Consider the following 18043-nt stretch of genomic DNA (forward strand, 5'->3'; position numbering starts at 1 on the left):
CTCTTACTTACAAATATTGTACAAAAGCCCATTCTTTAGCATTCAGGTTTTTACATATATTTTTATATTTTTTTTTCCATTCAATAAGGTGATCCAAAAAATTATCTTTCCACACAAGTAAACAAATTATATTCAGTCTGTGGGGTCCAGAGGAGATGTAAACCTTCCTTTCATCTTCATTTTTAAGCTTATCAAGCTTATTGCTTTTAGACTGAAACAATTTCTGCATTGAAACTATTGGACTATTGGAAAGCAAGCATATTAACTGCAAAGCAAACAAAGTCATGAGCGTCCTGTCTTTGGATACTTTAACCACTTTCTCTTCAGCTGAGCCTTTGTGAAATATAAAATGTACTTCAGAACTTGCTTGCTGGGCCCAGTGTTCTCTGGGTAGAATATCATCCCTTGTTAATGCCAAAGGGGGACATTTCAAGTGTTACTTGCAGTATAAAAGTAATGGTTTTAACACATGCAAACTATAAAGTTGATTTGCAGTTAAAAAGTTAATATACTGTTTGGCAATGCATCCTGGCTGCTTGTAATGTAGCCATAAATTTAGAGGGTTTTTATGATGTAATGCTATCTATTTATTGACAGTTTATCTTGTTAAAAGTATTATTGAAAAGAAGGAATCTGACATTGCTGTTAATATAATATTTTTTTCCCCTTTTTGATGTGCCACTGGTTCTGGAATGCTTTGCTGATGACCTTAACCAGGTGTTTTTCCATACAAGCATCTCACCCATGATTCATTAATATATTCAGAGCTGACTGGCAGATCGATAACTGATCGTGATTTTGAACCACTGGCCAACTGTACTAAAACACCAAAATTCCACTGGACTCAATTTTTTTCTAGAGGTAATTTCTTGAAATCATCACAACGAAGGGCAAGAATCCAGGACAGGTGTTTGAACACACGTGGGACTTTGGCTTGAGGGTAAACCTGACTTGGAAGTCAGAATAGGGGGAGGATATTTTGTAGTACTACACATAGAGGAGACACTGTTTTTCCCCAGAAGAGCATGCTTTAGCTTTGAGCCTCCTTCAACAGGAAAGTAATAAGGCTTCAGCTGGGACCAGATCAGAATAACAGAAATCGGAAAGAATTTTTTTTTAAAAAACATACTATTTATTACTAGGTGAAGTTTCCAGAAGAAGTGAACATAATGAAACTAGATCCAATTCATTTTTTCTTTTCCTTGTTGAGGCCAAACACTTGTTATAGTTATTTTCTATGAAGCCGACAAGGTAAATTTACTTTATGAGAAAAAAATGCAATTTAAATACATTTTTTTTTGTTCTACAAGCTCTTTCATGTGCTGAAAATAAAACTACTACAGTCAGACTGGTATGCTCCAGAGGGAAGTTGTTTAGAGTGAACCAAGTAGTAAAGTACTCTCAAAGGTTAGGTCCTGTGTGAGAACACCATGCCAGAAGGTCTTAGAATGTTTTTCTGTGCTTAGGTAGAAGCATAGGAGCTCTCCAGCTAATATCTTCCCGAGCCATTGGCACACAGCAGGTGTGTTCACTACCAGTGCTGCAAACCTTGTCTCCACCCTCCAGCTCAGCTCTAAATTGGCCACACTTGCCAGTATTAACTTCACGTATTTTAGGAGCAACTCTTTAAGCTCCCTGGATGTGTCTTTAGGGTGGGAAAATTTTTTTCAAATATCATCAAACAAAAGCCAAGAGACCTTTTTTTTGTTATTGAAATCTTCTCAGAAGAATACTATTTTTTCTGAGTGCCTGTTCACAGATTTAGCAAGCAAATAGAGAGGACAAGCCAAAGAAACCAACAAGGTAATGATGGGTTTGTCTAAATCATGGTGAAATGATTATCAGTGTTTGCTTCTCTTGTGCTATTCCCCATCATGGTACAAGTTATTAACAACAGTAAATGTAAAAAGGGAGACAATATGTCCTGGTTTTAATTTGTCTATAACAAGCAAAGAAAAAGAAGCAGCAACACCTAAGTAATGGGAAGAACAAGAAATACTTATGAACAAGTATGAATTATTATGCTACTTCAAAGAAAAGCACACCATGCATTTTATCGGGGTAATTTTCCACATCTAGTATGATTCTTTCTTCTGTACCTGCACATGTGGCTGTTTTTCATTGGCTATTACAGAAAACATCAGCCTACTGATGTTTTTTGATGGGCTGTCTTTCTGCAAAGCCACATGAATAGTTCCTGAAAAGCTTGATTCTCTAGCCTGCATTCTTTTACATGTTTCACCAAATTAAGGGTCTAATTTCTGTGGTTTTTAAATTCATGTGTTATCTCAACAGACTCAAACTGTATCTCCCAATGAATGTCTATTTCATGACATGTCATTTTTTGGACCAAACAAAGGAACACATTCTGTTACGTATTTTATGTTGTATCCTTTTGTAAATGAAGGGGATTTTTTATGTGACCCATTATATTGTATGAAGCCACTACAGTAGGAAAAAACTTTAGAAAACCCCTCCTCCTTTTTATTCTTCCCAGGTTTGATTCTCTGGTGCAGATTTCACAAACAACAATGATTTTACACTGTGCTACTGAGACAGATGTACTAATGAAGAAGTCTGGTATAAAGATCTGTCAGAAGACTGTATGATATGTGTCTACAAGCATAAATGATTGCACACAAATTATCTACAAAGAATAAAGCAACATTTTAAATATAAAAACATAAGAACCAGAAAAAACTCTATTTTTCATATTTCTGGATCCTTACCCTATTTTTTTTCAACAACAAAGATTATGTGCTATATTTGAGCTTCCTTGTCTAAATAAGAGTAAAAATGACAATTCAATGAATGCATTTTGCAGATGGGAAGATAAAACTGGAAAGAGAAGATACATTTCTTCTCTTCAGGGACAAATTATTGAGGCAGGCCTGATTGAGCACTGACATTCTTGTAATAAACTGAAGAGCAGTACTTTCCCCCTTGAGCTGCAGGCTGTATTTCATACACTCTCCTGAGCAAAAGAGAGCTTCAATTACAGTAGTGGAAGAGTTATGATGGCTGACAGAGTAATGGAAGGTAAAAAGTTCCAAGTTACTGTTAAGCTTCTAGAGGAGACAATTCTTTCAATTCAGTAAATTATAAGGAAGGAAGGAAAGAAGGAAAGAAGGAAGGAAGGAATTATCAGCCACAGAATCACAATTTCTACCAAGGACAGGCTACAGATTTGGCTGTCCAACTCCATCTCACAGCAAGTCTTTGTCAGATTTCACTTTAGTTTTAGAAGCCTTGAAAGAATCCTGTTACAACTCATCTCCAATGCCATCACACTAGGTAACTTAAAATAATCCATATTTCCATAAAATGCAGGTACATTTTGTATAGCTCCTCTTAAATGGGATTATTTTTGCATTGAGTAATGTTTTGAGTTTAAAAAAAATGACTGTATGGAAGAGAAGATATCTAGGCTAAGTCGAGTTTACATACAAAAATATTATGTATTCTGATGCATTAAAAGTTTTGTTGATAGTCTTATAAGATCTTAGTACAGAGGAAGAATAGCCTAAGGAAATTGCATTGATGAAAGGATGGGTGATGTATGCTTTGTCATTATATTTTTGTCTATTCTAGTCTTTTTCTGTTTGTTTATTTTCATTTGGCTTGTCTTCATTCATTCATTCATTCATATACATGAATCAACATTTATATTGTCTCAGTTCATAGAGATGGTTTTCAGCACCAAAAAATGTGAAAATGAAAATTTTTTCCAAGGTTCCCACCACACAGAAACTCCCCTTGTCTAACTGTTAATGAAAATTTCTGACCCAAAGGGCTACTAGTTCTACAAAAAATAAACAGAGGTAAACAAAAGGAATAGAAGTAAGCAAGGCAATAGGTAAACATGAACGGGTCCTGTCCAAACAGAAGCCTGAAGCAAAATCACACTTCCTCCTGCTCTCTCATTTTGTATTCAGGTTTCATGTGTTCTAGCTCCAGGGGTAGAAATATGATGATTGCTCTGCCTTGGAAGCAGCTATCATGTATGAATCCCATATTGGTGCTCCTTTTTTTCTATAGATTACCATCTAACATGATAAATATCTTTTCCAGTCATGAGCATCTACTACTAATGCACTCCAAAATTGTCTACATTTTAAGCTATCATTTACTATGACTGCATGTGCAATAGGAATGACATTCAACCATCAACTTCTTAAGTACAGTTGTTAAAAAGAAGGATTATGTTCGATTAAGTGCTTTTTTTATAGTCCATCTACTTTTCTCCATAATTATAGCTACAGTTTTTAGGCTAAAATGTCAGCAACTGGGACTTGCAAATGGAAATAAAGGAGCCTCATGGACAAGAATACCATGCAAATAGAGAAGATCAGGTTGCTTTCTTGATTAATGGGTGATTTGTTCCAAGTACTGTGATATCACAGCTATACTTCAGTGTTTGTTATGCTGTAAATAAATATTCCAGCTGCAAAATTCATTACTTTCTAATAACCCAGCAGATTTGCATGGATACTCAAAGGCATTGAAAGCAAATCATCTATAAATTTTACATAACTGTATGTGTATGCAATATATATGGAAGCCACATGTATCATTTTATCTAGCCGAAAGACAAATAGCCTGGTGGCAAAGGAACAGGATTGAAAATAAACAGAAAGCTGATTTGCGTTTCCTTCTTCACTGAGAGCTGAAAAGCAGATTAGGAAAAAAAATGCAACAAAAAGAAGAGGAACACAACTCTACAGCCTAAGTAGTTCCAGAGTCCATCCTTTGGCCACAGGGTACGAGTTGGCCACATCTACATGGTCAAACACTTAGATTCCAAAACACTGTGACGTTGCCCAAACTGCCCATTGGGAACAGCCTCAGACTGTGCCGACTTCCAAAGCAGGGAGTGAGAGAGATAGCAGCCTTGCCAGGGTCCTGCCCCCAGGGTACAGCCAGTTAAGCCTGAGACCAGGCTTGTCCCTTGCTTCTGTCTGGCTCATGACAGTGGCAGCCACAGTCAGCTTGGAGGGGGAGGATGAGTCCAGGTCCTGTGTTAGCCAAAGTCCTGCCCTACCATATTGGTATAAGTATATATTTATTTATTTATTTGTTTGTTTATTTATAATTTTACATTAAAGAGACTCTTTTATTCCTTTTTGAAACTGTCTTGTTTCCTGCCTGAGACACTGGCACCAGCCATAGACTGTGTTGTGAGGGTTCAACTCACTATGCACATGAAGATGCTGACAAACACATGGTGTTTTTTTAAGCATCTCTGAGCCCAGCTGCATGGAATAATTTATTGGGCTGTGGCATATTTCTGTTTTCAGGCTGATGAGAGAGGAAAAGGTAATTTGAATAGGATTTAAAATATTCCAGTTGAAACCAAATGTTATTGCATAAAGGACAATGATAAATAGAGGAAACTGCAGAGTGGTTAAATAAAATATGCTGTTCGTAGAGAGATGCAGGTTCCTGTCAGTAATGTACGGGTTGCCATGGAAAAAAACAGTGAACAGTGGAGAATGAGACTTTTCAAAATGAAGCACTATGTAGATAATAATCATGTTGCCTGGGGCTTAAACTATTCCTTAGCCTCGTTGTTTAAGCAGTAAAGAGGACAGTGTAACAAAGAGATCAACTTCCATTTTCAAGTAGAAATGGCATATTTAATGGCTTTTATCAGTTGGTAAGAAAAGACAAAACAACCTAATTAGAACTACGGAAATCAAAAAAAGCCCAGAGCAATAATTCTGAAAGAGGTTCTGTACTGAAAATGACAGCACAGGATGAGGAACATATTTTTGCTAGTAGTATAGCATGACTAAAGGGGATTTAAAATTAGGGCAAAGACAAGACTACAAATAATTTCCAAACAGTTTTTACATGTTGATAAACTATGCATTAAGTAAGATAGTCTAGGGGCAACTGAAGCAATATATTGTCAGGAAAATCCTGTAGGAGTGTCTGGTATTTATTTTTAAGATAGTGGTATGTAGGAATCCCAGCTATCCTCAGACACAAGCATGAAGTCCTACATATCTGCAGAGACTTTTCTGTCTTCTGCAGCCTAACAGAAAGACAGAGTATAAAGGCACATAAAGTATAAAGGAGAATAACATTAAGATTTCTGGGAGAAGGAAAGCACAACTGAGGTTCTCAAACAGCTATTTTCCAAAAGCGAAATTTAGTAAATTTGAAATGGAAAAAAAATTGGGCTGAAACTTTAATAGGAACTCAGCAGACAGGAAAAAAAATTGGGCTGAAACTTTAATAGGAACTCAGCAGACACTAGGAGAATATTTTAAAGGGTAGATAAGGAGGAGAGAGACCTCTCTTTTGACAGTCCACTGAAGCCCAGTATTTTATCCAAACACACATCATGCAGAAACAGAGCTCAGCAGCCTTTTAAATCTAAAAGGAGCTTCTAAGTGTCCAGTTGATGGTAGAATATGGGTTACAGGTTCAGAATCTCAGATAGTACAATCCACAGTGGCCTGCAGTAAGAGCACATTGATCTGCTGTTCTGCAAGGTCACTTTGACATATGGCAAGTCATTTGCATGTGGAGGCCACAGTAGACTGGTAACTCTGAAGCTCCAGTCAGGCCATTGCTGTCAGGCAGCACGTATTACCTGGGGCTTGGGCTGAACTGGTATTTGTACATGATGTCTGGCTGCTGTTCTCCTGAACCAACTCATATCTGCCTAGAACACACCACAACTGTATACCTGTGGTTTCATCTGTGACCTTAACTTTTCTGTGATATTTTCTTATGAGAAAGAATTGAGGCTGGCTCTCATATATTACATTGCAAAAATGTGCTTTTCTGCAAATATTTCTATTTTCTTTAAATTGTCCCCCTATCTGGGTGGTAGTCTCCACAAACTCAATATTGAACCACAATACAGAAACCTGTTGAGCAAACAAAGCTGTGTCAGGAGCACAGCATCTTCCATTTAATCTCAGTCAAAGAATTTAATTTATGAAAGTTTTCCTTAATTGTTTATCAGGTCTTTCCAAAGACAAACTACTGTTTGGTTGCTTTAGAAATATGTTAAAAATAAACTAATGAATGTTTTCTTACATAAACAGAGAAAAACATAAAATCTATTTGGGCTTTTTTAAATACAATTTTCTCCTTAAAGAGTTAATACAAACCTTCTATTACGTCCATTTTCACTGGTAACATTTAACACAAGCTGAAAGAACGCAAATGTGTCTTGGAAGTAAAGCCACATGTCCTTGGCAAACCACGTGTACGGTAAAGAAAAAGCACGTGAGGCTGTCTCAGCAGCAAGACTGGCTCAGAAGCTAAGAGTTTCCACCAGCTGCTGGATCAAAATCACCCCTATCCCACAAAGTCAAGTGACTTCCTCTCCTCCCTTGCCTCTGCCTCATTTTCCTCCTCCTCACCCCCTGCAACCTAACAACCAGAAGATCGTCTTGGTGCTTCACATAGAAGAACAGTTGGGAAATGGAAAATAATGTGAAGAAAGAGTAACAAGCATCTCTTAGGTCAAGCTGAGCTAAGGGGAATTCCTTTAACTAGAATTTAAATGGCTTCAGTGCAAAAAGTTGTGTATTTTGAAAATGTAATAGAAGGGGGAAAGTTAGATATGTTTCTCTTGTTACACAGCACTGCCTGTGATAAACTCCATTAGGCAAAACACATCTCCTTCTTTCTACAGAAAGAGCGAGTCTGAGTCTACTTTTTACCCTTTTTTACCCATAGGCATTGTTCCAGCAGAATGCCTGTCAGAGACTGCAGGAGAAGGAGGCTCCATGGAGGTTTGAAGAGCATTAATGCAGTGCCAGTATAACAGTACATTTACAAAGTGTAAAGAAAATGTCACAGTACCCTACAGGCCACGACAAGCGCAGCTCCTCCTACCATCTGCTAAGAGGACAGAGACGCACAGAGCAGTCCAGTGTCACAGATCTCTATTCATGCGTATTTGAATTTATTGCAAAACTTCAGCTTGTGTAAGGACTCACAGAACTGTTTCTTCGGGAAACATACATAATACAAGATGCAACAAACATATCTATCACATTAGGATTTAACACCATCCTCATCTCCTCTCTGCTTTGCCTCCTCACAGATCACAGAAAAAACTCTCAGACAAAGCAGAAGAGTGCTAGGGGGAAGACTGGGCTCTGCACATGCTTTTGAGCAGGCCTGTACCTATGGATTAGTTCCTGTCTTTTGCCTGGCATTTGGTTATGATATGCTCCTCATGATAGTTGCCACTTTATCTTGAGTCACTCCCTTATGCCTGCCAGCAGCAGCCAAAATCATCCAGGTCCCTAACAACTTTATTTCAGCTTCAGCAGGGTCATACAAAAAGCAAACCATGAAGTTATGTGTGTCATGAAAAATTGCTTGCATAACTCAGAAACTCATAAAGCTTGGGAACAGCTGTACCTCATTTCCCAGGGCCAGCTGAAACACCGTGTCTTCCCAACCTGTTCAGCCTTATTGCACACATCAGCAGGGACACTGAGAAACAAAGTCCTCTGAAAAGCATTATACAATATTGACAATACTTAGAATGGCATGTACCAAAAGCACAGTGCTTGGTATTGCAAAAAACTCAGGTATTCCTGATTCAAGTGAGATGGTATCACTTACAGTACTTTAGAATGAGGGAGAATATGCTCATACGAGGAACTAGTAAAGGCTACAATATGTAGCATTAACATTTATCAGAATAAATTGAATTATAATCTTGATCTCTGCCTCTAATCAAGTGCTGAGATTTTGTTAGCTCAATGCATATGCTTTCTCATAAAATCTCTTGCTTAGCCTAAGTAGAACTGACTCAACATTTACTGAAGCACAAAGGAATTTTAAATGTGGAAAAACTGAGAAATTCTGTTGGGAATACTGGTTTGCTGAGAACTATAAATGTTATATAAGTCTTCACCAGAATCTGTTCATAGTAGTTATTTGGAATAATATGGTGGTAACTGAAACATACTGTCTGAGAAGCTGAGGACAATGTAAGGCTTCAGTAAAATCCAAGAATGTGTTCCCCACTGAGGACTCTATAAAATCTAGTTTTACTTTTTTTTCAGTAAAATTTCATAGCGCATTTATTCTAAAGAAATAAAAAGAGCATATTCAGCTCTAGCCAGTTGCCCTGGTCCTTAACACATTCTGCTTTAAATTTATTAAAGTCTCTGTTGTATGTATGACCCAATTACAACAATAAATATGAATTACCAAGTGTCAGTATGTGTATCTTATAAAGCTTAAAAGTGAATTATTATTCATTAGAAGCAGCATGAAGAGTAGGAAGTAATCTGCAGTGATTATGGAATTTGACCCTGGATGGTCTCTGTTGTCTATGGCCCCGGCTCCCCACTTACACACTTTCTTGTGGGGAATAGTTAAGCCACACTGCTAAAATCAAAGTTCTTGTCCCCCTCCCATCTTTTCCACCTAGCTTGTTTCCAACTAGTCCACAGGTCTGACAACTTGTTTCTTTAGTTTTGGTCAAAACAAGCAGCTGCATCAAAGCCAGCAGGATGTCTTTTAGAGAAATATTCATTTTGACAACATTTACAGTGGGAAATTTCAAGTGTCCGGGATAGATTCTTGGATTGTTTCCAGTGGCAAAAGACATGAACTTAAAAGCTGACCTTTCTGATCAGAAAACATATGTTTCACCACAATTTCCTTTCCTGAAAATATTTGAAAGGTTTGGATTTGTTCTAAGAAGAAAAGATTTAAGACCTCAACAGTCGTTGCAAACAGAATTTTTTATTTCTGTCCATCTCTTCTTCTGCAAAAGTGTTCTTGAAATGTGAACTTTCTGCTTGGGATGGGATGCTATCACAGCAGCCATTCTTTCTGGGTGTGTTTTTGTTCATCTACAGGTCAGAGGCTTTGAGGGAAAATAATTAAGGGCAAATTATTCTCTAAGAGTATTTAAGCCTCAGATATATTTCTAGATCTTTTTATGACATTTCAACCCTTTACCCTTATGCTATCTTTAGTTATATGAAGGGGCAAAATTGAAGTAATAATTTGTATTTTTATGAATAAGGATTTATGGGATCAGTCTCTCCCTTTAAAATAATGGATCTAACCTGATATTTGTTGGTTTTGCCTCTCCCCATAACAGGAACTACAAAGAATGTTGCAGGAGACCCTGCGAGGAGAGTGGCCTGAATGGAAATCATATTTTTAAAATGAAAGATGAAAGAAAATATTGAACACTGATCATAATTTTAAAATTTTGGGATTTTCTAAAGATTTCTATTACTCTTCCTTATGAAAACAAGCAAACAAACAAAAAATAAGTTTGGGGAATACAGCTTGTATCTAGCACTACTCCACAACAAGGGGACTCTAAATACATAAGGTGGAGAGATGGTACAAAATTATTTTTATAGTATGCTACATGTTTCTAGTGTACATAATATTGACTCTGCACTAATAATGACTTTGACAGGAGATACAAATAAACGCTAGCTGTGCTTCATGTCAATTTTCTGGGAACAGGTTTCAAGCAATCATTTAAGAATATAGGTTTTATCAGAAGTACTGCATAATATTTTTAGCCTATTTCTTTACTCTTCTGACACTGAAAATACATATTTAGTCACTTCTTTTCTGCAAGCATAAAAATAGTTAAAACCAGTCCTCTTGTTCTACCACTTGAATATAAGATCCTGCCCTAAGCACTATACTGAGTAAAAGACTTCTGATTTCACCCTCAGCAGAAATAACCCTCCGCAGCAAACAGTGCCATGGCCCATTACCTGGCCTTGATACCATATGGCCCATTATGGCCATGGAAATTCTATAAAATTCTTCAGTCCGTAAATGAGGTGGCTGCTACTGCAATGCTGTATTGGAAATGTATTTGGAAACTGTGTCGCAGGAGCTGGAGAGATCCAAGTCACAAATGGGCTGAACCCAGGAAGAGCAATAGCAGTTGGCATATGGACCAACCCAAGCTCCAGAATAAAAAAATGTAGTTGTCCTGGACAAGGTAAAGAAAATAAAATTCCTTACAGGAAGAGGGTAGAAGCATTAAATTGAATGTACAATTCGTTTTATGATAAAGTAAGCCACCTTGTTGATGAAGGGAACCCAGCTGATGTAATCTTTTTGGATTTCAGTAAAGCTTTCAATGCTGTCTCTCACAGGATCCTTCTGGACAAAATGTCCAGCACACAGCTGGATAAACACATCGTGGAATGGGTGAGCAGCTGGCTCATGGGTTGGGCAGAAAGAGTTACAGTGAATGGGGTGACATCAGACTCGTGACCTGTCACTGGTGGGGTTCCACAGGGCTCCTGGAAGAGCCCTGTGCTCTTCAACACCTTCAAAAAGGACTTGGAGGCAGGGCTGGAAGAGATACTAAGTAAGTTCGCAGATGATACAAAACTGGGAAGAGTTTTGACTCCCTTGAAGGCAGAAAGGCCCTGCAGAGAGACTTCCACAAATCAAAGGACTGGGGAATTACCAAACGCATGAAGTTCAACAAGCGAAAGTGCTGGATTCTGCACCTGGGATGGGACAACCCTGGATGTACAGACAGACTGGGGAATGAGATGCTGGAAAGCAGTGCCATGGAAAGGGACCTAGTCGATGGTATTAAAAAAGCCCTAGGGTATATCACCATGTCCCGCAGTCGTAGGCAGGAGTAGAGAAAATCCAGCAGGCAGGAATTGTGCAGCAAGATTGATTCATTTAACTATTTTACAAACTCTTTTATAGACTTTTTTCTTCATAGTCTAATTGGACAAAGGATCAGACACCCCTTGGGGTGATTGGCTACAGTCCTAAAACATCCATTGTCAAAATATTTTTCTACTACCATAAACAAGACTTTTCAAGGCTGCAGGTGTTTCATTGTTTACAGAACTCTGCTACTATCTTCGTGAAAGAGAAAAGTCTTTCACGGACTTAGAAAATAGCAAGAAAATCCTTGCTAGCAGCATTTTTATATCCACAGATGGCAAGTTGAACATGAGTCAGCAGTGCCCTGGCAGCCAGGAGGGCCAAGTGTGTCCTGGGGGACATCAGGCACAGCGTCCCCAGCTGGGCAAGGGAGGGGATTGTCCTGCTCTGCTCTGCGCTGGGGCGGCCTCACCTCGAGTGCTGGGGGCAGTTTTGGGTGCCACAATGTTAGAAAGACATTAAACTGTCAGAGAGTGTCCAAAGGAGGGCAACAAAGATGGTGAAGGGCCTTGAGGGGAAGCCAAGTGAGGAGCAGCTGAGGGCACTTGGTCTGTTCAGCCTGGAGAAGAGGAGACTGAGGGGAGACCTCACTGCAGTTACAACTTCCTCATGAGGGGAAGAGGAGGGACAGACACTGATCTCTTCTCTCTGGTGACCAGTGACAGGATCCAAGGGAATGCCTGAAATTGTGTCAGGGGAGGTTTAGGTTTGATATCAGAAAAACGTTCTTCACCCTTTTGAGGGTGGTTGGGCACTGGAACAGGCTCCCAAGGGAAGTGGTCACAGCCCCAAGCCTGACAGAGTTCAAGAAGCATTTGGACAATGCTCTTGAGCATGTGGTGTGACTCTTGGGGATAATCCTGCGCAGGGACAGGAGCAGGTCTTTGATGATCCTTGTGGGTCCCTTCCAACTCAGGATATTCTGGAATTCTGTGATATTCATTAATTTTCATCAAGACAGTCAACCTCTTTTAAGTAAGGAAGATAAAGCTTTTCTGGTTTTGATTAGACATAGATATTTTTAGTGCAGTTTATAGTAAAACACTTATTTTGAACAAATTAGATAAGATTCTTGGACAACTCCTCCTATTTCCTATAAAATTCATTTTGGCTAAAATATATGTCTGGATTTTTATTACTCTAGATGGCAAACTTCTAAACCAGGGCACAAGGAACATCTCCTACAAGGATCCCCACTGAATGTGCAGAGAAGATTGAAATGGAATTTAACATTTTTCATATATCTGTTTTTCTCATCCAGAGGCCTTGGGCTCCCTGTGGGGAAGATGGTGGCAGGGCTTCCCCTGGGACATCAGAGGGCTCTGTCCCAAAGGCCTAGGCAGGAGCAGGGCAGCCAGGGCCACAGGGGTAGCCCCAGCCATCAGGAAGTTCCCTGGGGATGAGGACAAGCCAAGGCTTGGTCAGGACATCAGCCTACAGGTGGGGGTCAGGATCAGTGAGGTGAACCAGGGTCAGAAACTGTCTGGGGATGGCAGGGAAAAATCTGAAGGAGCAGAGTGTATGACTGCTGGGACTGCCCTGGGGCAAAGGGTGGCACTGCTGTTCACCTGAAGAGTGAGAGCAGCATGGTATGCTCCTAAATCAAGGCAACCAAAGGCACACAGTTCACATTTAGTACCTCTATAACTTTAGTGTAATCTTCTGGGGACCACTTGCTAATGATCTGAGGTGGGCAAATTGAATAATTGTGTGTGATAGAAAAAATTGAATCAATGTAACCCAAGACATTAAAGCTGAATTTAAAAATACAAAAATATTTTCTACATCACAGGACTCAATCCACATTAAATTTTGTCATAAAGGAGCTATAATGCTTTGGTGCACCTCTGGTGATATTGTTACAGAAATTTAGATAACTTTCAGCATTTCACTTTATCCCACAATTTTTTTAGTGAAGTGTTTGTGATTCTGAGGTATCCTAAGTTTAATGCAATAAGCCATGGTTTTGACATTCTCATCTTTCTGTTAAACCTTGCCAAATTTTGGAAGAATTAGCTACATAAAATGAAAAAAAAAATTGGTGGGTAGCTCTTTTTAAGTTAAGAAATTATGTGATCAGATCTAATGCCATGTAGTTGCAGTCTATAACCTTCCATAAAACTTGCTGCCTACAAATAATCTCTCAGAGATTTCCACGAGCCAAGATTTATAGGACTTTCTAGTCAGAGCTAGTGAACACTATCTATTGTTCTATCTAGTAGAGCTATTACCTGCTCTCCTCTTTCCATTTACAAGCAACAAACTACTCAGAAGACATATTCCTCTGGTACTAAAACATTCTTTTATAGTTCTTTTTCCCAAAGTCTTTGCCTGCCATTCCCAGTAGAAGTTCCAGATGATAGATCTAGTTCAATGACTAGTTTTTGCTAATGAGCTGTCAGACTGAATGAACTCCATCAGGCAAAACACAGGGCTTAACTTGAGCTCTTGTCCCACTGGTTTGTAAATGATTTTACTCCTTTTCAAGTACAAACCTATAGTTACAACCATTGCAGCAGCAAACAAATAGGAAGAAAAGCTGCTGACTAGGGCAGCTATTAGGGACTTCTGAGAATATCAGAGATCACAGATTTCTGACACAAGTGGAGAAAACATACATATATAACTGTCTCATCTTTATATAAATATTCATTAAGAAATATTCACTTAAAGGAGCACAGCAAGAAAGCAGTGGTCCTATATAAACCGCCTCTCCATATGATCCCATTCCAGGGTATCTTCTCATGGTACTTGCTATGAACACATGAACTTGCCTTTTACACAGAGCATTATGCAAATCCAGTATTACATCTTTCAGGTGTTCATGAAGTACAAATAACCAGCAGCCCTTTTCAAGCTCATTTTTTTTTCTATTTATCAGATGACCAAGCTCCCTTTTCAGGGGGCATGGCAAGAGACACCCATATATGGAAGTACTTTTCATACTTGATGAAGAATTAGTAGCTCTTTGTAAGTTATTCTATAAGCAGGGACATGGAATAAGAAAACTCCAGTGCCAAATATTTTAAAACACATTCATAATGTCCTAGGTACATAACTGTTTCCTTCCTGTCTACTTTTTATTGGATTTTTGATTTTTTACTATTTGAAGTTGTAAGTAACTGAAATGTTCTACATTTTGTATAAGATTATGAGTATCACTTAATCTTTCTTGCTTTTAGAAGTACCTACTCCTCATGCTAATGCCAAGGTAAAAATTTTGCATGCTTTGCCTATCCCTTTCAAGAACTAACAGGATGCAATTTTGGGATTAACCCAGTCAATAAAAAGCCAGAGGAGAGGGAGTAATCTGGAAAAAGTAATTCATGTGTTAAATAGTTGATCCGTATTATTTGTCTGCTTTAAAGGATTGCTATGAGAAAACAAAGATGTGTCACAATCTGTGGTGTAACTGAGTAGTTGAATAATTAATATTTTTCCTTCTGCACATTTTTCAAGGTCTTACAGAGCCAAGTAGAAATGTTTCCACAGTGGACATCACATTGTTTGGGAAGGGAGGAGACAGCTAACACCCTAATTCAGTTGAATTCCTAAGCAAGAATGTAAAACAGATGAGAAATTAATGTTCCAAACAGCTTCTTGCATATCATAGGAAGTCAACTAATCAAACGAAAAAGAAGTTATATGTTCCTTCTCATAATATGAATTAATAATCAAAGTTACCTTATGATTCATTTCCCTAAATCATAATTTAAGGGGAAATACAGCTCCCAGGGTACACTGAATCTTCATGTGTGTTCAAGAGTAATGAGATAACTATTAGACATACGAAAGAGACAGATTTTCAGGGTTAAGGCATTTGATGTGAGTGAATATATCTCTAGAACACAGTGATTCCTGCTCTATGCTAAGGCATATCTAGGAAAAGCCCCAAGTGAAAGACAGGTGAAGTGTTGCAAGTATATTCTAACCCAGTGTGTTAATGATCCTGCTCCTGGTTTTTTCTGTAACATTTTCCCCAGTTCTGTAATAGAAAACTAAGCCTTTGCTTTTTAACTCTCCATTAATTTTGTCTACTAAAAGCAAAACTGCCAAGTTTTAGAAGGAGAGGGTACTCTGTCTCTCCAGAAATAACAGGTTTAAAGAGTTATTGTATATACACAAGTCCTTTAAGTGTCTGAGATGTGAAACAAATTCTCACTTCACAGAAGGTCATGTGTCTTTCCCACCAATATTCTAGGTTCAGTTTGAGCACTGGTAGCTGACAGGCTTCAGGGAAAAATTATTCCCATATGGGCAAACACTAGTGCTCTGCTGGCAAGCAAGAATTAGCCATGAGACAAGTTAGCATAATCCCTTGTTGTCACAGAAAGCCTCCAAGTTATTCATACACCACTTACACATACTAGTCTTTTGGGAATGTACTTCTGATGTTCTTCAGGCAGAGACAGCACTGTGTCTAACAGAAAGGTCCACAGAAGACACTAACAGATGTTTCCAAAACAACCGCAGTGTTTGCCTGAATTATACTTTTACCTAAAAATAAACCCAGATCCTAACCCAAACTTTGAACAAAATTTCAGCCTTACAGAGGTCTAAAACTAGCAGGATGCAAGGGTACATATGGGGAAAACATGATGTGTTTCAGATAGCATTTCAGTAATACATGTTTCCACCGACTGCAAGCAGAAAGGTTGAACACATATTTATACAGCAGTAGTAAAAAGCTGAATGATTTAGCAGCAAATGAAAATTAAATACAAGAAGCAGGCCAAGAAAATATGAGGAACAGTAGTTAGAAATTCTACACTGAATGCCGCAGAAAGGAAAATGTTAATGAAAGGGGAAATGCCTAGGCTCTAGCAAGCATTGCTGGCTCTAAAGTGAACATTTGAATGGAATAGGCTTTTGTGAACTTGGAGCATTTCTGATGCTTCATTTAAGTTAAATAATTTATTAAATACATTCTATTGGCTGAAAATTTCCTGAAGTCCTAAGTAGACATAAGTACATGTGAGTGTTTGGGTCTAAAAAAAATAAATAGAAAATATAATTTTTTTAAGTTTAGTTACAGAGGTGAGTTCTAGTAAAAGGGTAACATAAGAAATTTGCTAGTTTGAAACATTAGCTGAAGTTTCTTTATTGTTTTACATTTTCTGATCTATCATCTGAGGATACTTTCCTTCTGTGCAATTGACCATATATATTTCAAATCGTCTGATATTTAAAAAAAAATCCATGTGGATAAAATCAGATTGTCTTCAGATGTTGAAATCCAATCTTTTTTTCAGTTTAGCTTCGTACACAGAATTTCTATGTTCTTGCAAAAACTGGTTTTTTGTAAAGAACAAACCATGCTGGTTTTCATTTGTGCAGAACTATTGCTACTCTTTCATTTATTTGTAATCTTTGCCTACTGACATTGTCACAGGACCATGTATCTAGGCACATATTTCAGTTGGTTGAAATACTAGTCTGACTTAAAACCTGCAACACAAGCAATATCTGTGAGGCCTACTTTAACTTATGATCTTTGTACTCTACAAGCATCTTCTGGATTATTGATTAACTAAATGTGTAATGCTCTTGTTTCTCTCTGCAATTACATCCGAAAATTATTTTAGGAGTGAGTGGATTGTTAGTGTGCATGTTCATGTGGGCCTTTTCATTTTTGAGAGTGAACTTTAAGTTAATTTAAAGTTAAGTTACCCTAAATTCAGAATTGAGGGTATCATTTCTGGTATTTTTAATGCCTTTACAAATCCTGCTCTTTAGATTTCCCCTTTACTTACCACTGATGAGATTCTTCTGGCTTAGATACTTTTTGGCTAAGACAGATGATCTTAGTTGATACTCACCTGTTATTGTTTTCCTTTAGAACAGTAATATTAGGGTTATTTTTTATTCTCTTTACGTGCTAAGATTTTTATTTGGGATTTAAAACCTAGTTACAATTAGCTGGTATAATATACATCTCACCTATCAAAATTTGTCTTAAAAAAGTTTAGATATGATGTGAAATGATATGGTATGATATGATATGATATGATATGATATGATATGATGGAAGACACATACTTGTTTATTCAGCACTCACCCTCACCTGCAGGTTATTGCACTGTGATTTTGGAATTACCTTTAATTAATTTTATTTTAGCTGTCATTTAAAATGTCATCATCAATCAAAAAATGTTATGAGATTTATATTTCTCAGAAACTGTTTCTCATGAGTGAAGCTGATTAAATACTTGTCCACAGGAAAATGCTTGCCTATTAAAAATAAAATGCTAGGAAAATAACATCTCATTTATGAAAAACATAAAAAACATATTGGTAAAATTATTTTTCTTCCACCGTTCTGGAATGGTATATTACTCATATCTAAGTTTAATGCTGTGTAAAATAAATACTTAGG

Source organism: Corvus brachyrhynchos, unplaced genomic scaffold, assembly GCF_000691975.1.
Source record: "Corvus brachyrhynchos isolate BGI_N302 unplaced genomic scaffold, ASM69197v1 scaffold234, whole genome shotgun sequence".
NCBI classification, from domain to species: Eukaryota; Metazoa; Chordata; class Aves; order Passeriformes; family Corvidae; genus Corvus; species Corvus brachyrhynchos.